Here is a 24,990-nt window from a genome sequence, read left to right on the forward strand (position 1 = left end):
CACTGTAGTTTCTCCAACATACAAACAAGAATTCCTTATGAAAACAGGATCAGTGAGAGACTCGGACTTTGAGAGTGGGAACTGTAGCAGTGGGGAAAGTATTTGCTTTCTTTTAAGTTTTATGAAATTCCTGAACTTTTACATAGTTAACATGGACACAGCAAATATATCTCAATAAAAATAGGTGAAGTAAAAGTAAAATCAGGCTATTTAGATTATCATATGGCTTTCCTCTGCAGCCTCATTTCAATTCAGCCAGATTTTAGTCAGTTGTAACAAGGCGGCAGACTTTAAGACCCTACATAAGAATTCAAGGCCTCTCTGTTCATAAATTCATCAATTCTAAGGCCAGAAGGGACAATTATGGTAATCTAGTCTGACTTCCTGTATAACACAGGTCATAGAAATTGTCCAGAATAATTCTTGTTTGAACTATAACATATTTTTTAGAAAAAACATACAATTTTCAAAATTGCCAGTGATGAAGAATTCACCAAAACCCTTGTTAAGCTGTTTCACAGGTTAATTGCCTTTCCTGTTCAAAATGTATGTCTTATTTCCAGCCTGACTGTGTCTAAGTCACCCTCTAGTCAGGAGTTTTATATCCGCATAAAATATAGCATAACTAATTCTGAGTCATGTGCCAGGTGTAGCTTGTTAGCACCAACCAAAAGATAGGAGGGCTTGGTGTGTCGAGGGTCTGGGACAGATGAGGTCTTGCAGGGAAACTGTAGAACAACCAACCTCAGTACGGAAGTTTAGGCTGAAGTTTATGTTCTGTTAGTGTCACTTGAGTTCCCAGCAAAGCCTAATCCCAGGGTGGGGGTAAATTTGCACTGTGCATAAGCATGTATGCATTCTTCTTAGAGCAGGGTGGAAACTCCACCTGCTTACTCCAGTATTTTCATAAGAGGTTATTGCTTAATACCCTTTGAAAACTGTAATTCCAAAGCTTTCAGATAATACATAGCATTGGTTCGACAGTAAGTGCAGTGATTCTTGAGAGAGCAAAAACTAAAATAAGGTCAAAATTGAAGAGTCTGTGGCAGGGAAGACAAGATGCCAGAATTATGTGATAGAAAGTCTGATTTCATGAACCATCATGGCTAGAAAAAATGCTATATACCATTGAAAAGTTAATGTATGTACAATACTCATTTCTAGCCCTGGTAGTTAGCTCATTATTGGGCATTAAAAAGTGGCAGTGATTGTTCAGACCAGCAATTGTTCATTTACTGTTGCTTGACTGAATAGTCTGAATTTCTTTGCAATTTCTGTTTTATTGCCATATCCAAAACACAGTCAGCAGCTGTGCAGAGTCTCCATGGAAAACACTGAAATTGCAAATGTTGAAAACATCAGTAGTTAGGAATGGGCCAGCAAAAAAGGGAGACTTATAATTGCTGTTTTAAACCATAACATGATCTGGATGATGCAAAGTACAGTTTTCGTGCTTCATCCTCTTTATTGTAGAAACCAGAATTGTGCCTTAGTTAGAAGAAAACAGAGTTGGAGACATTTGCTAAATATATAGGTGGGGATAAAAAAATTGTCATGATCCAAGGTTCAGAACCTGTCATCGTAAGCCCAGAACCAGTGCCCACTTCCCCCACCCCCAAAAAAGTAAAAATAAAAGGCATTATGAAAAATGAGGGCCTTTTCCTTGTCCTTTCTCCAGAGCCATGTGGTAGGATAAGGTGACTTAAATGAGGGACATGACAAAAGTTACTGAAGCAGGAAGTTTTAGCTGATAATGAAATAATTTCTGAAGCCTAACAAGGTTTTCTTTAGATTTAATTGAATAATTCTCTATGTCCAACTTTAATGCAGTATAAAATGGGGCAACAGTTACTCCATGTGGCATGAAGAGAACCATGATCCTGAATGCCACATTATCCCCCAAATAGACACTTTCCATTCTCTGCTGTGTGACTTTCTGTAATATTCTTTGGTATCATTTAATGGTTATTTAGGGATTTTCTATTTTAGAAATACTGCTTTAGTTTGCTTCTTGGAATATCTCTGAGAGAAAATTAAATAAATTATCTATCATTTATCTGTGAATGTAAAAAGGTTTAAAAAAAGGGACTTCAGTCTGGGTTGATGCTGATGAGCTACAGTATTAATTTTAGGTTTCAGAGTAACAGCCGTGTTAGTCTGTATTCGCAAAAAGAAAAGGAGGACTTGTGGCACCTTAGAGACTAACCAATTTATTTGAGCATAAGCTTTCGTGAGCTACAGCTCAATGGTTAGTCTCTAAGGTGCCACAAGTCCTCCTTTTCTTTTTAGTATTATTTTTGCTCATTATTAAGTTCTAGTGCCAAGGTTTTTTTTTTAAATGTTGTTCTCTGTCATTTTCATAAACATAAAAATTAAACATGGCAAAGATGTATTAAGTCATCTCGTATAGTGGATCTCAACACTTTCTATACCACAACCCTCCTTTCCATACCAATAAGCCCTTCCCATTTAGCAATATGGGAAGGCCATGACGTTTGTGATCCCTGATATCTGTTTGTAACTTCCCAGGAAGTTGTGATTGCCAGGGTGAGAACCCCTGTTCTAATACATCCCCTGCCAGTGTACAATTGTCCCCTACAGTACATTTTCTAATACTTTATTCAATATGGCTTTGAATATTCTAGGTGATAGGTGTTCCACTACCACTGTTGAGGCTATTCCCCAATCTAATACTTGCAGAATTTGCTGTCAAAAAGTTTTTCTTGCTCCTCTGTCTACATTTTCCTTGACTTAATTTCATCCCATGGCCATCCCTAGTTTTGCTTCCCCGTATCACTCTAAATAACCTTCTCTCTCTTCATTGTTTTACAACCTTCAAGTACTTATATTTTTTGTTTTGATTTCCAAAATGTGCTCCTCAGAAACTCAAGGTGCATGTACCACAAATTACTTGAAAATACATTAAAAATGGACAAATATTAACCTTTTCCTTCAACACATTAGGGCTAATAATTTCCACTCCACACTTGAACACAAGCCTGGGAAATTAAATATACCTTATTGTGGCCAAAACTGTTATGTTCTCATCTCAGTTGCTGCTTTGCTAAACTAAACATAGTTAGCGCCTAATCTTCAAGTGAAATCCCAGTACTCCTGGGAAATGGGATTTTGCTATTCTCTGAACGTCTTATAATTTGGCAATGAGGGCATTAGAACTAAATGTGTTATTAGGTGAAGTGGGATGAAAGCCATATAATAACATTAACTCCCTGCTCTGTGATGCAATGATTTGTTTGTGGAGACCAAAATTATCTTGGCCTTGTCTGCTGCAGTGTCTCACTGCAATAACGTATTTAATTGTCTGACCACTGTCGCACCCTTGTCTCTTTTCACAAAAGGCATTCTTCTGTCCTGTGATCCAAAATGCTTGAATCCATCAGATGGTCTTTCAGTCTTCTCTTTTCTTCTGTCGTACCTGGCAATGGTAGAGCCCTAAAGTGCATTGCATGGAGCCCTGAAGTGGCTCTGTATCAAATCTTCCTTCATTGGAGTGCTTTGTTTCCATATGGATTACAATCCGTGAGAATTCCCCATGAGCCTTCAGTATATTTTACGCCCTTATTGTGATGTAAATCCTGGCCCAAGGGATGCAGCACACCATCTTTTTTTAATCTGGGCTACAGAAGTGTTGGTCAGGGTTCTGCAGAATGAAGGATTATCACCCCCAATGGGGATTACTTGCCTTTTTTTTTCTTGCTGGTGGTTCCCTTTCATTCCTGCTCTCTGTCTGTCATCTTGGTAATGATCTGGCATATATTTGGTTAATTCTCAGTCTGCTTCTGCTCTTCCTCCTCAAGAGTAGAATGCTCATTGTTGGGGATTAGAATGAAATGCTCCATAGATGTTTTCATTCTGCTTGGTTACTACCCTTCCTAGCTGCCACATTCTTTCACCTCCTTTCTTGTCGCTCCATAACTCTCATCCATCGTCTGAGTTAGTGGTGTCCTTCATAGCTCCTTTCTTTGTGTTTCATTTAATTCGATTTCCTTGGTTCTTTCTAGTTCTTTCAGCTGCTGTTTGAACTCCTATGCCTTTTCCTAGAGATAGAAGAACGAGCACGCACTTTTGATACAAATGTTGCTCTGCTGGTCTTTGTTCAAAAATGAGCTTTTCACAATTTCCACTTCAGATCACTTTGTTCCTGTGGTATCCATTCTATATCACAGTTTCATTTACTTGATTAGTGTTTCTACACTTGTGACCTGTCAGAGTACAGACACTAAACCTTCTTCCTCTTGGAAATCCCCACTTTGCCGCTACTCTGCCTATTAATGTTTCAGTGTTTGCTGCAGCACAGACCTTTTAGGCCTAATTCAGCTCCACCATTAACGTTGATTTACAGCTCTCAGTAGCCTGCTCAACCTCCACAGGTTGAAGAAAGATAAACCTGGAAAGTTGCCAAGCAAAAGGAGCATCTTCAGTAATAGTGCTGAGTTTATGGAGGCAGGAAAACAAGACTGTGCTTCATTTGAGATAGTTAAAGCATTAAATAAAGCACTGCAATTTAAGAACTTACAATCATGTGGTGATAAATTACAGATTGTGTTTCATATGTAGTCACAATTGTATTATAAATCTCAGTAAATAATAGGTTTAGAAGGCCTCACGTCATATTGGATAATATAAGCTTGCATAGGGATAGTATGCAGTAAGCATGAATAGGTTGGAAGGAACAATCTTCGTAATGATCATAAAAAGATAAAATGCAATTTTTGTGCATGATACTGTGTACTCTATATTATGAACAGATTTCACCCACACTTCAGATTTTTGATCCAGTTGTTGTGTGATGAGAAAAGTACAGTTAAAAGGGTTTCTTAAAATGCTAAATAATAAATTGGTTTTGGATTAAAAGAATTGTTTGCCTGAATTTACACTGCACCCAGATTCCCCCCACATTACACAGCTCCAGCATATTATAGCTGATTAACAATGGTGTAACAACAAAATATTTCTTAACAAAAATTAGAACTTTCTATTTAACCCTTATCCTTGCATAGAGTAATAGCAGTTGCTTTGACAGTCATCTTGATTGAGTTGGTGAAATTACTGTCTTTTTTCTGGACGAAAGAAAAATATCTGTGACTTGCATCTTTAAGTGGAGCTTGCAACAGCTGCTCTGTCTGTCTTCTAGCTACAGCAGCTGTTTTATGTAGGTGGCAAATGAAAAACACAAAGGTTTGTTTCTGCTGTGGATTTTTTCATTCTTTTATTTGCAGCTTATTTTTGAAGACATGGATCTAATTTTGGATTTCATTGTCAGAAAAAGTAATTTAAAAAATGATTACATTTTAAAGGCTAGGACTTTTCTCCATGGAGTTAGGTCTCACTCACAAAGGTAAATTTACTCAGATGATAACTTTGCAGAATCTGGCCCTAAAAGTGTTTCCAAGAATGTGAGCTTTCAAAAGCAAATAAAAATATGATTTATTGTAGCATGTCTATTATATGGGACCAACTGGGGCACTGTGCTATGATGAAATTAACTCTTACAGTCATGATATTTTTACACCTAAGATAGCTGGTGGACATATTTGAGAAAAATTACAGTATTTTTTTTCACTGTACTGTTGCTTTTGTTATAGCTCTCTGTCCATTTTTACATAAACAGTACACTAGCAATGTGTTTCTGTAGCCCCATTAATATGGATATTTTTATAAACACCTGATTGGTTTACATTGGGTGGGTGTCTTGAATCAGTTTGAAAAGTGAAGCTGAATGTGATTTTGACAGGTTTGGGCCCTTTGGGATGTCACCTGATGTTCTGGGATGCCACTGAGTCAGCCTATTCTGCCAGCCTGGATCCCCTTTACCTGGCCTTGCTGGGTTAGGCTCACAAGCCTCTTCCAGCCAAGCACACAGGCAGAGCTACACCCAGCTGCACAAAGAGACAGAGATCCGCTCTGGAAAGATTCAGCCTTAGGGGCTTGCCCCAACACTTTGGTGGCCACTCCCTTTAAGGGGCGCAAATCCAAAGGTTTTATGAAATTCACCTCCTCCCTCGATGTGAAGGGAGATATGCACAACTTCTTGTCCCCCCAGTTAGAAATTACATAAACTGGGTTATATTATAAACAAGAAATAAGTTTATTAACCATGAAAGGTGAATTTTAAGTGAATAGAAGAGATAACAGATGGAACAAAGCAGATTACTGACCAAATAAAGCAAAACATGCAAGCTAAGCTCAATATACTTAAGAAACAAGTTACAAAATGTAAATTCTCACTCTAAATGTTATTTAGGCTGGTTGCAGAGTTTCTGTGGTTCAGAGTTCCAGTTATATTTCAGTTCAGAGATCCATCTCAGTCTTGGCTCCCCCTGGCTTTCCCTTCAGTTGCCTTTAGCAGTCTTTCTTCTTGGGCAAACAGGCCATGGAGAAGAGGAGCCCCGTTTGCCTTCCTCCCCTTTCTTAAATAGGGTTTACATAAGGCGGGAATCCTTTGTTTCCCAAACTTAACCCCCCGTTCCCTTCCAGTGGAAAGTTACAAGAAGTCGCAGGTAATGTTTATTATCAGGTGACAACACCACTTGATTTTGTGGTATCACAGCATCCACGAGTCAGTGGCAGTATGAAGCGTCCACAGGAAGGCCAAGTCTTTTCACAGCGCACTGTCCTCGCTAATGGGCCATCAGCCCTGTCTGGCTTTTCCATTGTTGTATCTGAAGTGTTAGCAGTGGGCGTCACCCAAAGTTGATGTGGAAATGCAGATACATAGTCAATATTCCTAAATTGAGATACAGAAAAGATACAGGCATACAAATCGGATAATCAAGTTCAGTAAATTATAGTGATATCTTACAAGACCCATCTTATCTTTTCAGTGATATCTTACAAGACCCATCTTGAATAAAGTACATCTCAGTTATGTCATTTTCATATCATAAGCATGTTTTCATAAAGAATATGGAGTGAAATGTCACAGTTGATTTCCCATCTGAGGTGTTTGTGTGTTTTATGGAGGAGTAGGAATGATGCCATAGTTAAGGCTGGGTTGTATTTTCACTTAAAGTGCACATTCAACTCCCTCTTTTTGTGTGAAAATGCAATGTAAATACCCCAAATGTTCACCACACAATATGGATTTTTGGAAACTTTTAAAGAAAATCTGCAGGTTTCTCACTTCCAATCAGTTAAAAATTGTCCTTAAGAAAAGTTCACATTTTGAGTCTCAAGACTTTTGGACCCTTCTAGTTTAAAAGCAGAAGAAAGTGGGAAGTCATACATGTGTACAAAGTGAAAGTTAGCACGCAGAGGTAGGATTCTCTCTTGATTTATGTAATTATTTTGATAATTTGTTCAATTTTCATCATAACCAAATCCTTATGTGCAATGGCTAGTGATAAAGAATAAGAATTATGTTAGCTACTTCCATTCTCCAATGTGGCGTGCAGAAGTCTTTTTGAACAGTTTAGATGAGGAATACAACACTGCTTTTTGTCACATAGAATAATAGAATCATAGAATATCAGGGTTGGAAGGGACCACTGAAGGTCATCTAGTCCAACCCCCTGCTCGAAGCAGGACCAATTCCCAGTTAAATGATCCCAGCCAGGGCTTTGTCAAGCCTGACCTTAAAAACCTCTAAGGAAGGAGATTCTACCACCTCCCTAGGTAACGCATTCCAGTGTTTCACCACCCTCTTAGTGAAAAAGTTTTTCCTAATATCCAATCTAAACCTCCCCCACTGCAACTTGAGACCATTACTCCTCGTTCTGTCATCTGCTACCATTGAGAACAGTCTAGAGCCATCCTCTTTGGAACCCCCTTTCAGGTAGTTGAAAGCAGCTATCAAATCCCCCCTCATTCTTCTCTTCTGCAGGCTAAACAATCCCAGCTCCCTCAGCCTCTCCTCATAAGTCATGTGTTCTAGACCCCTAATCATTTTTGTTGCCCTTCGCTGGACTCTCTCCAATTTATCCACATCCTTCTTGTAGTGTGGGGCCCAAAACTGGACACAGTACTCCAGATGAGGCCTCACCAATGTCGAATAGAGGGGAATGATCACGTCCCTCGATCTGCTCGCTATGCCCCTACTTATACATCCCAAAATGCCATTGGCCTTCTTGGCAACAAGGGCACACTGCTGACTCATATGCAGCTTCTCGTCCACTGTCACCCCTAGGTCCTTTTCCGCAGAACTGCTGCCTAGCCATTCGGTCCCTAGTCTGTAGCGGTACATTGGATTCTTCCGTCCTAAGTGCAGGACCCTGCACTTATCCTTATTGAACCTCATCAGATTTCTTTTGGCCCAATCCTCCAATTTGTCTAGGTCCTTCTGTATCCTATCCCTCCCCTCCAGCGTATCTACCACTCCTCCCAGTTTAGTATCATCCACAAATTTGCTGAGAGTGCAATCCACACCATCCTCCAGATCATTTATGAAGATATTGAACAAAACCGGCCCCAGGACCGACCCTTGGGGCACTTCACTTGAGACCGGCTGCCAACTAGACATGGAGCCATTGATCACTACCCGTTGAGCCCGACAATCTAGCCAGCTTTCTACCCACCTTATAGTGCATTCATCCAGCCCATACTTCCTTAACTTGCTGACAAGAATACTGTGGGAGACCGTGTCAAAAGCTTTGCTAAAGTCAAGAAACAATACATCCACTGCTTTCCCTTCATCCACAGAACCAGTAATCTCATCATAAAAGGCGATTAGATTAGTCAGGCATGACCTTCCCTTGGTGAATCCATGCTGGCTGTTCCTGATCACTTTCCTCTCATGCAAGTGCATCAGGATTGATTCTTTGAGGACCTGCTCCATGATTTTTCCAGGGACTGAGGTGAGGCTGACTGGCCTGTAGTTCCCAGGATCCTCCTTCTTCCCCTTTTTAAAGATTGGCACTACATTAGCCTTTTTCCAGTCATCCGGGACTTCCCCGGTTCGCCACGAGTTTTCAAAGATAATGGCCAATGGCTCTGCAATCACAGCCGCCAATTCCTTCAGCACTCTCGGATGCAACTCGTCCGGCCCCATGGACTTGTGCACGTCCAGCTTTTCTAAATAGTCCCTAACCACCTCTATCTCCACAGAGGGCTGGCCATCTCTTCCCCATTTTGTGATGCCCAGCGCAGCAGTCTGGGAGCTGACCTTGTTAGTGAAAACAGAGGCAAGAAAAGCATTGAGTACATTAGCTTTTTCCACATCCTCTGTCACTAGGTTGCCTCCCTCATTCAGTAAGGGGCCCACACTTTCCTTGGCTTTCTTCTTGTTGCCAACATACCTGAAAAAACCCTTCTTGTTACTCTTGACATCTCTCGCTAGCTGCAGCTCCAGGTGCGATTTGGCCCTCCTGATTTCATTCCTACATGCCCGAGCAATATTTTTATACTCTTCCCTGGTCATATGTCCAACCTTCCACTTCTTGTAAGCTTCTTTTTTATGTTTAAGATCCGCTAGGATTTCACCATTAAGCCAAGCCGGTCGCCTGCCATATTTACTATTCTTTCGACTCATCGGGATGGTTTGTCCCTGTAACCTCAACAGGGATTCCTTGAAATACAGCCAGCTCTCCTGGACTCCTTTCCCCTTCAAGTTAGTCCCCCAGGGGATCCTGGCCATCCGTTCCCTGAGGGAGTCGAAGTCTGCTTTCCTGAAGTCCAGGGTCCGTATCCTGCTGCTTACCTTTCTTCCCTGCGTCAGGATCCTGAACTCAACCAACTCATGGTCACTGCCTCCCAGATTCCCATCCACTTTTGCTTCCCCCACTAATTCTACCCGGTTTGTGAGTAGCAGGTCAAGAAAAGCGCCCCCCCTAGTTGGCTCCTCTAGCACTTGCGCCAGGAAATTGTCCCCTACGCTTTCCAAAAACTTCCTGGATTGTCTATGCACCGCAGTATTGCTCTCCCAGCAGATATCAGGAAAATTAAAGTCACCCATGAGAATCAGAGCATGCTATCTAGTAGCTTCCATGAGCTGCCGGAAGAAAGCCTCATCTACCTCATCCCCCGGTCCGGTGGTCTATAGCAGACTCCCACCACTACATCACTCTTGTTGCACACACTTCTAAACTTAATCCAGAGACACTCAGGTTTTTCTACAGTTTCGTACCGGAGCTCTGAGCAGTCATACTGCTCCCTTACATACAGTGCTACTCCCCCACCTTTTCTGCCCTGCCTGTCCTTCCTGAACAGTTTATAACCATCCATGACAGTACTCCAGTCATGTGAGTTATCCCACCAAGTCTCTGTGATTCCAATCACATCATAGTTCCTTGACATCACCAGGACCTCCAGTTCTCCCTGCTTGTTTCCAAGGCTTTGTGCATTCGTATATAAGCACTTGAGATAACCTGTTGATCGCCCCTCATTCCCAGTATGAGGCAGGAGCCCTCCCCTCACAGACATTTCTGCCTGTGCTTCCTCCCGGTATCCCGCTTTCCCACTTACCTCAGGGCTTTGGTCTCCTTCCCCCGGTGAACCTAGTTTAAAGCCCTCCTCACTAGGTTAGCCAGCCTGCTGGCAAAGATGCTCTTCCCTCTCTTTGTAAGATGGAGCCCGTCTCTGCCCAGCACTCCTCCTTCATGGAACACCATCCCATGGTCAAAGAATCCAAAGCCTTCTCTCCGACACCACCTGCGTAGCCATTCGTTGACTTCAACGATTCGACGGTCCCTACCCAGGCCTTTTCCTTCCACGGGGAGGATGGACGAGAACACCACTTGCGCCTCCAACTCCTTTATCCTTCTTCCCAGAGCCACGTAGTCCGCAGTGATCTGCTCAAGGTCATTCTTGGCAGTATCATTGGTGCCCACGTGGAGAAGCAGGAAGGGGTAGCGATCCGAGGGCTTGATGAGTCTCGGCAGTCTCTCCGTAACATCGCGAATCTTAGCCCCCGCAAGCAGCAGACTTCTCGGTTTTCCCGGTCAGGGCGGCAGATAGATGACTCAGTCCCCCGGAGGAGAGAGTCCCCGACCACCACCACCCGCCTTCTCCTCTTGGGAGTGGTGGTCGTGGAACCCCCAACCTCAGGACATCGCATCTCATGCCTTCCAACCAGCGGAGTCTCCTTCTGCTTTCTCGCCCCAGACATATCATCTGGTCCACTCTCCGCAACGGTACCTGCGGAGAGAACATGAAAGCGGTTAGTTACCTGTGTCTGTGTTACTGGAACCCGGACATTCCGCTTACCTCTTCTGGAGGTCACATGTTGCCAAGCTTCTTCACTGGCCTCTTGGCTCCTCTGTGCAACCTGCTCTATATCTTTAGAGCTTTGTGCCCCTAGAAGCCTATCCTGAGTTTTGTCCAGAAAATCCTCAGTTTCTCGTATGCAACGCAGGGTCGTTATCTGTTGCTCCAGACCTTCAATCTTCTCTTCCAATATGGAGACCAGCTTGCACTTTGTACAGACATGCTCCCATTGATGTTCCTTGAATCCAAAATTGGCAGTTACCACAGTGATGTATATTGGATTTTGCTAGTCCTGGGACATATGTGTTGTACTGAAGATCTTTGAGAAAGGAATGAAAACTTTTTTGAAGACCAGGTTCTTAGTGAAAATATTCAGCCTGAATTGGCTGAACCTTTGAATGACCAACAGAGTCTTTGACGCAGTAGCTTGTTCTTTGTTGAACATCCTGTTCTTCACGAAACTGTTCAGATGATTCAAGAGCAGAGCATTCGTTCCAGCCAAATGCTTTAACTAAGATCCTTGTTTCATCAATGTAGCTTTTGCTTTTTGAAGATCCTGTTCTTTTCTAGTTCATAGAATCATAGAATACCAGGGTTGGAAGGGACCTCAGGAGGTCATCTAGTCCAACCCCCTGCTCAAAGCAGGACCAATCCCCAATTAAATCATTTTCATTTTTGTTTAGTTGACTAAACAAAAATGAAAAATTGGACAAAAATGAACATTTCAATAATTTTTTTGAGAAAATGGTTTATGAAAACTTGTATTCAGAATACAACTTTTGTCATGGGAAAAATCTTGTTTGAAAATGTTTAATCAGCTTTCCTTCAGTGACTTTAGAAGAGCAATACAATACTGTTGTTACATGTGTTCATATGAAACTGGGGCTAACACAGTGGAAATAAATGGATTTTTGTGTACCATCAGCATCTGTATTGTGCCATAGAGGAAGATCTTCACCAAAGCAGTGGCTACTTTCATAGAGAGCAGGTTCTCATGAAAATTCCTCTTTGTGTAAGTGGAACTCCTGTGCTGGCTGGGCACTTTCACAAAGAACCTGCTTTTTTGTGTGTAAGTAATCTGAGAGCAAGAGAGGGTCAGAGACCTCCTTAATTTAAAAAAAATAAGAAGTGGGACATTATTACAACATTGTGCATCACTTAGGATGGTCTGCACATAACATACTAACACAAAGCATGCCTAACCACAAAAACAAAGAAATGAAAAGTTAGGGCATCTAGCAGTACATACCCTTAATCCTCAAGCAAGAAACACATTTTAATGATAGAACCATCACCTTACACCACAGACAATGCACCACAACTGTAACTAGTCTTCCAGCACCTCTTCTGCAAATGTGAACACTTGTAGGAATGAAGGCAATAGTGTTTGATGGTGGGAATTTTGGGGAAAGTTGGCATCCCTACTGGAGCAGAGTTAAGGCTGGGATGAGTTGGGTATAGAGCTGTGTTAGTAGTGAAATGCGTATCTCTGAGTGAAGGAGGACAAGGATCACTTTAAATTTACTTGCTTATTGAGGTTTTGGTTAGATACATAACCATTTGTCCAGCCTTAACTGACATACAATACTGTGATTTTGTGTATTCAAGTATCTGTATTTTAATAATGTTTAACCCTAGACATAAAAAAACTTTCAGCTTTTGCCTTTTTTGTATTTAGAACTTGCCATTTTCTATTATCATTTTTATTAGTTATAGTTAACCCTAACTCTTTTGTATTTAAAATAATTTTTAATTCTCACTCCACTTTATTTGTTGCTTTTCTTATACACCACGGCCTTGCCTCCAAATTCTGTCCCTTCCACAGAAATCCTCATGGTTTAATATTTAGATGTAGAGGAACTTTGGTATAGCTGTTGTTCTTGCTCATTCCCTTGAGGTATCAAGAGTTACAAGAACATGATGTCTTCTCACCTCAACATAGTGCCAGTTGTACTTTTATCTACTTCTGTAGATTTTGTAAATTTTGCCTGCTCTGTCTAACAATACTTAATTTTTTATTTGTTTTTTTATTCCAATCAACAGTAGTTTAAAAAGAAGAGGAGGGAAAATCCAAAAATATTAAGTTTCTTGAAGACATAGGAAAGAAGACATAGGAAGACATTGGGCCAAAAGAAATCTGATGAGGTTCAATAGGGATAAGTGCAGGGTCCTGCGCTTAGGACGGAAGAACCCAATGCACAGCTACAGACTAGGGACCGAATGGCTAGGCAGCAGTTCTGCGGAAAAGGACCTAGGGGTGACAGTGGACGAGAAGCTGGATATGAGCCAGCAGTGTGCCCTTGTTGCCAAGAAGGCCAATGGCATTTTGGGATGTATAAGTAGGAGCATAGCAAGCAGATCGAGGGACGTGATCATTCCCCTCTATTCAACATTGGTGAGGCCTCATCTGGAGTACTGTGTCCAGTTTTGGGCCCCACACTACAAGAAGGATGTGGATAAATTGGAGAGAGTTCAGCGAAGAGCAACAAAAATGATTAGGGGTCTGGAACACATGACTTATGAGGAGAGGCTGAGGGAACTGGGATTGTTTAGTCTGCAGAAGAGAAGAATGAGGGGGGATTTGATAGCTGCTTTCAACTACCTGAGAGGTGGTTCCAGAGAGGATGGTTCTAGACTATTCTCAGTGGTAGAAGAGGACAGGACAAGGAGTAATGGTCTCAAGTTGCAGTGGGGGAGGTTTAGGTTGGATATTAGGAAAAACTTTTTCACTAAGAGGGTGGTGAAACACTGGAATGCGTTACGTAGGGTGGTGGTAGAATCTCCTTCCTTAGAAGTTTTTAAGGTCAGGCTTGACAAAGCCCTGGCTGGGATGATTTAATTGGGGATTGGTCCTGCTTTGAGCAGGGGGTTGGACTAGATGACCTCCTGAGGTCCCTTCCAATCCTGATAGTCTATGATTCTATGAAAGAGTCTTTTTAGCACATTACATTTCAATAGCAATGTAGAATACACTTTGATTTCTCTTGACACATATAGCTGTGGAAGGATTTGTATTTGTTAAAGTTTTAGTTAGCCAGGACCATTGTAGTCAGTTTTTAACATATGGCTGTGTCCATACATATGGGTCTCAGATATTTTTATGTCTAGTGCAATGTCTACAAAAAAAAAATTCCCTCCTGGATCTGTACACAGAGTTTACCCTCTGTGCACAGATGCCCCCCTTCCAAGTAGAGGACTCTGCTGCTAACACTGTGACACCATTCTGAAAACTTGTAGAGGCCTTTCCGTGTTGCTGGAATCTATACTGGGGCAGACTATGAAGCCCAGGGTGTGCTGAGCATGGGGACAAGGATAAGGGGAGTGTACATTGCTCCCTCTATGGCCCTATGGAAATTAGTCCAAAAAGATAATACAGTACTATTTTTCCTGCTTCCCCCCAGCTTGATTTCTGGAAGTCCTGGGGGAAGCTGTGGTCAGTGGAAGACTCTGGAAGTATTGCTCTAATGGGTGATTGGAAGCAAGACACACGGTGTCTTCATGGACAGGTCCAGCCTTGCGTAGATCTATGGGGTTTGGGGACAGACCACATTGACTGTTCCATGGGGCAGGCAAACCATAGGTGTCATAATGGGGTGACGAGTTATGGGGGATTTCTTTGAGGCCTTCTGCATGGAGATTTCCTGTCTCCACTGATCTTTCTGCAAAAGGGAACTGATCTGGGCCTTCACTACCATATCATCTTCAGTATTGCCAAGTCTCACAATGTCTGTGGTAATTTTAAGGGTTTTTGTGAATTTCTGATTCCTACTTTCAAGTTTTTTAAGTTTGAACTTACCCAGAATGGCCACCAACATGCACTGCTCTCAGTGAGATTGAAGCCTCAGCAATAGGACTACCATGGTCATTTAATCTATTCTAATTAAAGTGAGGTTGCCCCAAGCAAAGGTGGCCATCACTTCCCATTTTTCCAGTGGTGCAGAAGTTAGGTGGTTCTCAGATAAAATGGTGGCCCTTTAGTAACTATGTGAGGGCCAGGCAGGGGGACTGTAGAACTGCAGAGAATTAGAGTAGGGACTCTCAAACTTTTTTACGGGTGACCCCTTTCACATAGCAAGCCTCTGAGTGTGACACCCCTTATAAATTAAAAACACTTTTTAATATATTTAACACCATTATAAATGCTCTGTGCAAAGCTGGGCTTGGGGTGGAGGCTGACCGTTCGCAACCCCCCATGTAGTAACCTCGCGACCCCCTGTGGGGTCCTGACCCCCAGTTTGAGAACCCCCGAATTAGAGGGTATGGGCAGGAGGGAGGGATATGTGTTAGTAAATAAGTTAAAAAACTGTGAGACAGGAGAATATGGGGAGCAGGAGACAGATAGATGGAGGTGTAGGGGAATGTGTCAAGGTAAAACAGTAGATAGGAGACTGGGAGGGAAAAGGGAGGAAAATATGGGGGTAAGTGAATGTAGGTGTGGGTAGGGAACATGAGACTATGAGAGAGAATGAGTGAGGCAGGTGACTGTCCTATTTAGGGCAGAAAGAATATTGACAAAATGGCAGCTCCCTGGACCTCAGGGAACAGGAGAGAGAGAGAGTAGAGGACACTCCAAATAGTGAACAAGGAGCTCTGCAGATTTTTGCATTTGTACTTAAGGCTGAATGTTGACCCTAAGATGATCACACACAAATTGGGGATGTGCAGCTTCCACCTAAAGATGAAAAAAAATCAGAAGGCAGGTGAAAAACAATGTGATTCTAAACTTCATTTTTTTAAACCATAGTTTTGGGGGGTCCGACACATGGTTTTAGAATGCTTTGTCTTGGCATTAATGACTGCATATTAGTAACTACGAGTAATAATATCTTAGAATGCATTATATGCAGTTGGAAGCGCAGGGTTAAAACACTAATTTTACCAGGCTGTGTGGCTTTTTTTCACAGATATACAGAAGTACTGTTTTAACGGCTTTTACCATGCATTGCACTCTTGATGGGAAAATTACAGATTTGATCCTGAATCCAGTAATTTTAAGAACTAAAATAGCTTTGACTCCACTTCAGATTTTTTATATTCCCAATCAATAGTACTGCAAGGAAAGTCAGCCTATTGAAGGCCAAGCCATAAAATCGATATCCGGTAGCTAAGAAAATTAATTGTTTTGCCACCACTGAAGTTCCAGTTTGAAACATTTGTAGTTTGAATGGATTTATAAACAATTTTTAAAATTCAGATCAAATATTAATATTGTTGTGGCTTATTATGCTCATTTGGTTTTGTTCATTTTAATATTTAAACTTCTTCCTTACTGACTTTAAGTAATACGAACATTTAGGAGGATTAATTATTGTTTTTAATGCTTGTTCTACTTTCCCTTTATTCATGTTTATTAAATAAAACCTTCAAAATAAAAATAAAAATTAGTCACAATAGGTATTGTGTACAAAATACAAAAAGAAAACATCCAAATCCTCCTCCACCCCAGACTTTGTCCTGAGAACTAAAAAGTCAATTTGATATCATAGGCCTCCATGTCAATTGCAATTTTTCTTTTCTCTCTCTCTCTCTCTTTCTTGTTATTTAATTTGCGTAGAACATCTCTTAAGATTATTGAGATAAGTTAAGTGCAGAACTGAAGGGACATGTTCCCACATAGTATGTGACTTTAAACCAGGGGTGTAAGATAAATATAATCAGTGAATGTCATATTCTGTAATGAGTTAGAATCAGTTTTGCACACTTGGGTCAAAATCTTCCTTTTACTGGTCAGAATCACAACGGGGAGAGTGTACTGTAGAGCAGGTGCTACTGGGTAAGATGGCTCATGAGGACTAGGTAGGGGTGGACCCTACTGCTCTTTTGAACTCCTGTGTACCCCTGTCTAGCACCTGCTGTTTAGTTAGTAGGCCCAAAGCTACAAGATGCAGAGTACCCTCCACTCCCGCTGTTGGGAGTTGACTGTGCTTAAAACTTTCTCAGATCTGGCCCAGTATGCAGTAAAGAACTAGGGGCCTCACTACATCCCTAAAACAGCAGATAATTCTCTTTGTGGCCGAGGGTGGTAGCTAGCCCCTCAACAAAGCACTCTTTAATGTTACGCTACAGTCTTCTACGGCTGCTGTGAAGAGGATGAGAGCGCAGCTCCTTGTGCCTTCTACCACCACAACAAAGTTCAGGGTTTTGTCTTTAAGAATGTTGTCATCTTCTAAAATTTCCTCAAGCCTAACGTTGTCATTTCTACAAAATATTTAGGAATAATCTCCCTTCTCAAAATTCTGCATGTTTTTTCAGAACATATCATAGTTTTACTTTTCAGTTTGTGCACCTATTTTCAGTACTGTCCACGTAATTCGTTTATAGCCTAATTTGAGAAAGAATTGCTGATGCCTCCATTATGCTGCAATTCCAGAGTTTGTAACCCCGTTTTAAGAATAGCTTTCCAAATAGGAGCATTTTTCCACCTGAGTGGAAAGTTTGGTTAACACATACAGAAATCAAACTAATGTCTACATCTGCAAAAATATTTGTTGGATCACAGTGAAATACTACAACCCAACCCTCTTAGAACTGTCCTTAGTAGCTAAGTAGGTCAACTGCCATGTCACTAAGTACAGTTAAAAGAACAGGAGTACTTGTGGCACCTTAGAGACTAACAAATGTATTTGAACATAAGCTTTCGTGGCCTACAGCCCACTTCATCGGATGCATGCAGTGGAAAATACAGAAGGACGATTTTATATACACAGAGAACATGAAATAATGGGTGTTACCAAGCACACTATAACGAGAGTGATCAGTTAGGTGAGCTATTACCAGCAGGAGAGAAAAAAAACCTTTTGTAGTGATAATCAGGATGGGCCATTTCCAGCAGTTGACAATAACGTGTGAGGAACAGTGAGGGGGGGAATAAACATGGAAAAATAGTTTTACTTTGTGTAATGACACATCCACTACCAGTCTTTATTCAATCCTAATTTAATGGTGTCCAGTTTGCAAATGAATTCCAATTCAGCAGTCTCTCATTGGAGTCTGTTTTTGAAATTTTTTTGTTGTAATATTGCGACTTTTAGGTCTGTAATCAAGTGAACAGAGAGATTGAAGTGTTCTCCGACTGGTTTTTGAATGTTATAATTCTTGATGTCTGATGTGTGTCCATCTATTCTTTTACGTAGAGACTGTCTGGTTTGGCCAATGTACATGGCAGAGGGGCATTGCTGGCACATGATGGCATATATCACATTGGTAGATGTGCAGGTGAATGAGCCTCTGATAGTGTGGCTGATGTGATTAGGCCCTGTGATGGTGTCCCCTGAATAGATATGTGGACACAGTTGACAATAGGCTTTGTTGCAAGGATAGGTTCCTAGGTTAGTGGTTCTGTTGTGTGGTGTGTGGTTGCTGGAGAGTATTTGCTTCAGGTTGGGGGGCTGTCTATAAGCAAGGATTGGCCTGTCTCCCAAGATCTGTGGGAGTGATGGTTCATCCTTCAGGATAGATTGTAGATCCTTGATGATGCTTTGGAGAGGTTTTAGTTGGGGGCTGAAGGTGATGGCTGGTGGCGTTCTGTTACTTTCTTTGTTGGGTCTGTCCTGTAGTAGGTGACTTCTGGGTACTCTTCTGGCTCTGTCAATTTGTTTCACTTCAGCAGGTAGGTATTGTAGTTGTAAGAATGCTTGATAGAGATCTTGTAGGTGTTTGTCTCTGTCTGAGGGGTTGGAGCAAATGTGGTTGTATCTGAGAGCTTGGCTGTAGACAATAGATCGTGTGATGTGGTCTGGATGAAAGCTGGAGGCATGTAAGTAAGTATAGAGGTCAGTAGGTTTCCAGTATAGGGTTGTGTTTATGTGACCATTGCTTATTAGCACTGTAGTGTCCAGGAAGTGGATCTCTTGTGTGGACTGGTCCAGGCTGAGGTTGATGGTGGGATGGAAATTGTTGAAATCATGGTGGAATTCCTCAAGGGCTTCTTTTCCCTGGGTCCAGATGATGAAGATGTCATCAATATAGTGCAAGTAGAGTAGGGGCGTTAGGGGACGAGAGCTGAGGAAGCGTTGTTCTAAGTAGCCATAAAAATGTTGGCATACTGTGGGGCCATGCGGGTACCCATAGCAGTGCCACTGATTTGAAGGTATACATTGTCCCCAAATGTAAAATAGTTATGGGTGAGGACAAAAGTTCAGACACCGGGTTAGCCATGACACCTAGCAATATTGTTAATCTATCCAGCTATACTCTTAGCCCAGCAGAAGAATCTGTCCTGTCTCAGGGCCTCTCCTTCTGCCCCTCCACTCCCACGAACATGATACAGTTCTGAGGTCACCTAGAATCCTATTTTAGACATCTCCGACTCAAGGAATATTTCCAACACACCTCTGAACAACATTACTAACCCACACAGACCTTCCTACCAACACTACAAAAAGAAGGATTCTGGGTGGACTCCTCCTGAAGGTCGAAACAACAGACTGGACTTCTACATAGAGTGCTTCTGTCGATGTGCACGGGCTGAAATTGTGGAAAAGCAGTATCACTTGCCCCATAACCTCAGCCGTGCAGAACACAGTGCCGTCCACAGCTTCAGAAACAACTCTGACATCATAATCAAAAAGGCGGACAAAGGAGGTGCTGTTGTCATTATGAATAGGTCGGAATATGAACAAGAGGCTGCTAGGCAGCTCTCCAACACCACAGTCTACAAGCCATTACCCTCTGATCCCACTGAGAATTACCAAAAGAAACTACACCATCTGCTTAAGAAACTCCCTGAAAAAGCACAAGAGCAAATCCGCACAGACACATCCCTAGAACCCCTAGCAGGGGTATTCTATTTGCTACCCAAGATCCATAAACCTGAAATCCTGGATGCCCCATCATCTCAGGCATTGGCACCCTGACAGCAGGATTGTCTGGCTGTGTAGACTCCCTCCTCAGGCCCTATGCTACCAGCACTCCTAGCTACATCTTCGAGACACCACTGACTTCCTGAGGAAACTACAATCCATCAGTGATCTTCCAGAAAACACCATCCTGGCCACTATGGATGTAGAAGCCCTCTACACCAACATTCCACACAAAGATGGACTACAAGCTGTCAGAAACAGTATCCCCGATAATGTCACGGCTAACCTGGTGGCTGAACTTTGTGACTTTGTCCTCAAGGAAATTGCTGGAGGGACCTGGATGAAAAGGGTTGGGGGACGGGGGGGGGAAAGCTGGTGGAAACCCCCCCCCCCCGAATTGGCTGTAATTTTTAAGGTCCCGGCAAGGGAATTGGTTGACGGACCTGGATGAAAAGGTGGGGGAGCTGGTGGAAGCCCCCCCACAAAAAATTGTCTGGAATGGAAGGTCCCGGCAGTGGATCTGCTGGAGGACATAAGTTTTGCACCTGCACTACACATTTTAGGTTAGTCCCAGACATCTAATAATAAAGTTGCAGCCTGATTAAACCCATATCTGATGTCTCCTGTCATTCTTTCAGCATAGCCAGACAACTGTCCTTGGTACCTAAGTAAGTCAATTGCAGTGTCACTAAGTATAGTTAGTTTGGTGTTAACTAATGTGTTTTAGGGTCAAATGCCAACAACCTTTTCTCATATATGCTTTTACTCATGTCAATATTAGTACTGTCTCTAATATATTTTTCTTATTAAAAATGGCTGTGAACATTTAGATTTATCTTTTTATTTAATAGGTAATGAATTGCAAAAACATTAGTATGAACACCAAACAAGTTTCACATCAGATAATTGTTGGTATTCAGTTTACATTAAATATTAAGTTTGTTTACATGTTCATAGATCTTAATGCTGGAGGTGGGGTTGTCATGTTTATGTAGTCTCACTTCCTGCATAACATAGCCCATAGCATTTCACCAATCACTTCTACTCCAAACCTATAACTTGTGATTGAACTGCAGCATATCTTTTAGAAAAACATCCAGTCTTTGTTTAATATAAATATTGATTTGTGTGTGCGTGTGCGCATGCTTGTCAACACACAAAATTTTGTTGGGAACTATGTGTGGTTTCTACCACACATTCCAGCCTTAACTCTTCCCCCCTTTTTTTCTTCTTTACAAATCCCTTTACTAAATAACGCCTGCCCCCTCCCTGCCCCAACGCTAGATATTTGTTGTGGCTATTTGGTGTACTAGTTGGTCATGTTGAGGGAAGGTAACTTGGTAAAGAGATGTGTGCAATACAGTAGTAAAAGGGGATAATAAGAGGCTGGCATCCTAGGGGGACAAAATTAAGGTTGTGGTACGTGGTAGTTGTCGTGCTATTAAGGTGTGTGTGCCTATGGATAGAGGAAAAGAGTATATGTATCATTAGGTGGCTTAATGTCTCATTTCTTCGCTTTTGTCGGTTCAAGTCAGGTAGGTGTATATGTGTGTGTGTGTGTAGCAATGCTAACTGCTTCACTGCTTTTTGTGTATTCATTTTCTAGGGTTCTTTGAGACTTGATTGAGTGGGTGAGAATGCAGATTTGTAGGGATGCAAAAGTGCAACAGCATGAACCCTGTGTGCATGAACGCTTCTCCACTGTGACAGAAAATTGTAGCTCCTGCTGGAGATTTTATGTGGGCTTGTCCTCATCAATGAATCTATCAGGGTTTGTGTGAGTGGTCTCCATCAATAAGGTTTATGTACATTTTGCATAAACTTTCAGTTCCAATGTGAATATTGGCTAAATATGACACTAAATACGTTAAAAATACATATTGCACTAGAACTAGTCAGGATCTGCTCTCTATTAACTTTTACATAAACAGATCCAATAGCTCTTTCCATGGGAGTTTTGATGGACTTATGGATGCTGATTCCATTAAAAGGTTGTTTATAATGTGCTAGTTTATAATGTGATAGCTGAAGTACTTTTTTTCTGTTGTGACTATTGTTTCAGATACAAAAAACTTACAGTACTTTCTCTAAATTCATTTCAGTGTTAACATTTTCAAATGAAGAGAATAAATTGTAAACAGCAAGTTTAGGGTTCCTTTTTTGTTGTTGTTAACAAAATGGTATACAAGATAAGAAATTAGATTAATTTGAGATTGCCTCCCGATACAAATACCTCCAAGTCTTCCAGTTTTGTTTTGGTCATTTCGCAGGCTTTGTTCCACAGTTTTTGTTTTTTGTTTTGAAGCAATAAATGATCTGATTCTTGCTCATTTCTTGGAGCAAAATTATCAAGAGACGGTTATCTTTACAGGGAGTGATAGACACACATATCCAAACAAGTCAGTCCTGCCAGTAGTTGCAAAAGGAGAGTCAAAAGAATTCTTAACTGTTTATCTCCTCACCACACAATTTCCAACCTCATACACGCAAGGAGTCCTCTGCTTACTCTTACTAAAATCAAGGGAGGCATTCTACGAGAAGACAGCACCTGAATTGCATTCTTGAAATATTTTTGGTCCCTAAGAATTTTAAAACTGGGGGAGGGATATGCATTCAGCACTGGTACCTCTACTCTTGCATAAAATTCCAGAAATTCATGGTGGCAATATTCTGTTTAGTTTTGCTAACTAAGGGATATGTTTCACTGATTGCTGAGCAAAACTCCCATTGCAGTTTTGTTGAAAAATTACTGGAAGGATTATGCCTTCTATTCATGAGAGTCCCAACCTTTTTGTCAGAAAAAGGCAATTATCAGGGAGTTGCTCCCTTTATACTTTAAAAGAAGCATCAAAGGATGGACAATCCGACAGGACCGCATTAACCAGATTAGAGACCTGCGACTAATGTTTTTCAGGGGCCCCTTTTTTGTTGTGAACATGTTATTAATGAAAGCAAAAAGGTACCCCAGCTGCTGACAATCAACAAGTCATGTTTATTACTGAATAAACAACAAAAGCAAATCAGTGGCAATGAACAGGTTATAAACTAATTGGATAAATATTAAATGTTATGAGTCAAATGAAATGCTGTGTGTTTAAACCGGCATCTTGCAAGCTTTAAGTGCTGCAAATGTTACTCTATCCTCAAAAAGTGTGTGAAGGAATTCCCAGTCGATTGACATGATAGCAAGAGGATTAAGCTTTGTTTCTACCATAGTTGACCGAAAATTATTTTTTTATTAAAGCAATCTTAAAGAATGCTCACTCTGCTTCACAGTTAGCAATGGTTACAGTCAAATACAATTTCAATGCAATGAAAATATTCAGGAAGACATCACCTAGATCTTTGTCATGCAAAAATGTGATGATTCAGGTAGTACTCTTATCCTGCATGTCACAATATCTTATAAATCCTGAAAATGTATACGTTTTGGTGAAAAGCTCAGGCGCTAGCTCATTTAGGTAAGTGTTAAGCTGTGCCTGAGTGAATCTTTTTATCTCCTCTTCACTTTGTACTTGATCAAGAGATGTGCTGAACTATCCACAAGGTATGGCTTCCTTACAATATGCCCTTGTTTTTACTTCTGAATTTAGCTTGTCAAGAGTAAGATACAGCACTTAACCTCAAATTTCCTTCTTCCTCAAAATATAGTGTCATTTTTGCTTTACAGTACATTTGTATTCTTCATGGTTGGACTCATCAATATCACTTCCCAATTTTTTTTTTTACTATCACCTCAAAATAATCGAACTGAGACTGTAAGCTTGTGACAAACTCTTCCAAGGAAGTTGGCAAATCAACAGCAACAACACGATCCTGACCTGGCTTTTGAAGCTTTATGCTAGTTTTGTCAAATCTTTCTAGTGTCACATTCCCCACAATACTCATAAATGCAGTTTTCATTTGGCACATTTTCTTGTGTAACATTTGTGCTTAACTTTGAGTTTCATGGTTTTCCTTGGCGTTGTCCATTCCTTCTTTCAAACAGTGTTGAATTCCCTCATAGTTCACTACAATTGTTTTACAAGATTCAGCATGACAGCATCTCATATCAGACAGGGCTTTTTCGGACCAGGAGAGCTCCTTGTTCACTCGAGGTAAGATTGTTACACAGAAGCTGTCATTGCCTGGGTGATGAGACACACAAAAAAACGTTTCTGGAAAACTAAAAAGTTTGATTGCAAGAATCAGTGCTGTGAGTTCCAGAGAATGAGCTGTGCATGTCACATACACAGCTACTGGGTTTAGTCTTTTGATCTGAACTTGAAGACCTTCATACTTTCCATACATGTTACTTGCATTATTGTATGACTGACTGCTGCAGTTTTCAATAGCAGTGTTGTTTTTGTCCAATAAAGACGTCACAGTCTGGAAAAGTGACTTTCTTGTGTGGCTTTCAATTGGTGTAAACCCATGGAAATGCACATATGTGGCACCATGTAAGCAATATTGTAAAATGATAGGTAACTGATCAACGTGAGCGATATCAGGAGCTGAATCTACTATCAAAGAGAAGTATTTTGCCTGTTTGACTTGATTTACAATGAATTCACAAACCTTACATCCCATTAGCTCAGTAAAGTCATCACAGATGGTTTTCAACATGTAGGGCAGGTGACCTTTCCCTTTGTTTCTATAGCATTTGATATGCTCACTTAGAAACGGGTCAAATTCAGCAATGGCTTCAAGAATACTTACATAATTTCCATTCAGAGGTGAGCTGATGATAACTTCCTCCCTTCCTCTAAATGCTAAACTGTGTTCAGTGAGAAGCTCAACAACTGTCACAATATGCCTTAAAACTTCCTTCCAGAAAGCAGTTTGCATTAGAAGCAACTGTACCATCTCCCTGTCTATGTGATTCTTGCCTTGCTACTGTGGTAGTCATGCAACCATGGCAATGCAATGTTCCATGCTGTTTGCATGAGAACAAGTCTTCTCCTGCTTTTTTCCAGTCAGAAATGTCTGGGGTCATGAAGGTGCTAAGATTGTTAGGTGATGAAAAGCCTTTGCCGGCAAAGCAATACTG

The 24,990-nt window shown here is 41.2% G+C and overlaps 1 protein-coding gene across 1 annotated transcript in view; it reads left to right on the top strand.

The window, feature by feature from the left end:
- The window catches only part of TLL1 (tolloid like 1), a 195,552-nt gene that overhangs the window by 65,671 nt on the left and 104,891 nt on the right, over positions 1-24,990 (top strand). The gene's annotated exons all lie outside the window — the stretch shown is intronic.

Source organism: Eretmochelys imbricata, chromosome 4 (genome assembly GCF_965152235.1).
Source record: "Eretmochelys imbricata isolate rEreImb1 chromosome 4, rEreImb1.hap1, whole genome shotgun sequence".
Classification (NCBI taxonomy): Eukaryota; Metazoa; Chordata; order Testudines; family Cheloniidae; genus Eretmochelys; species Eretmochelys imbricata.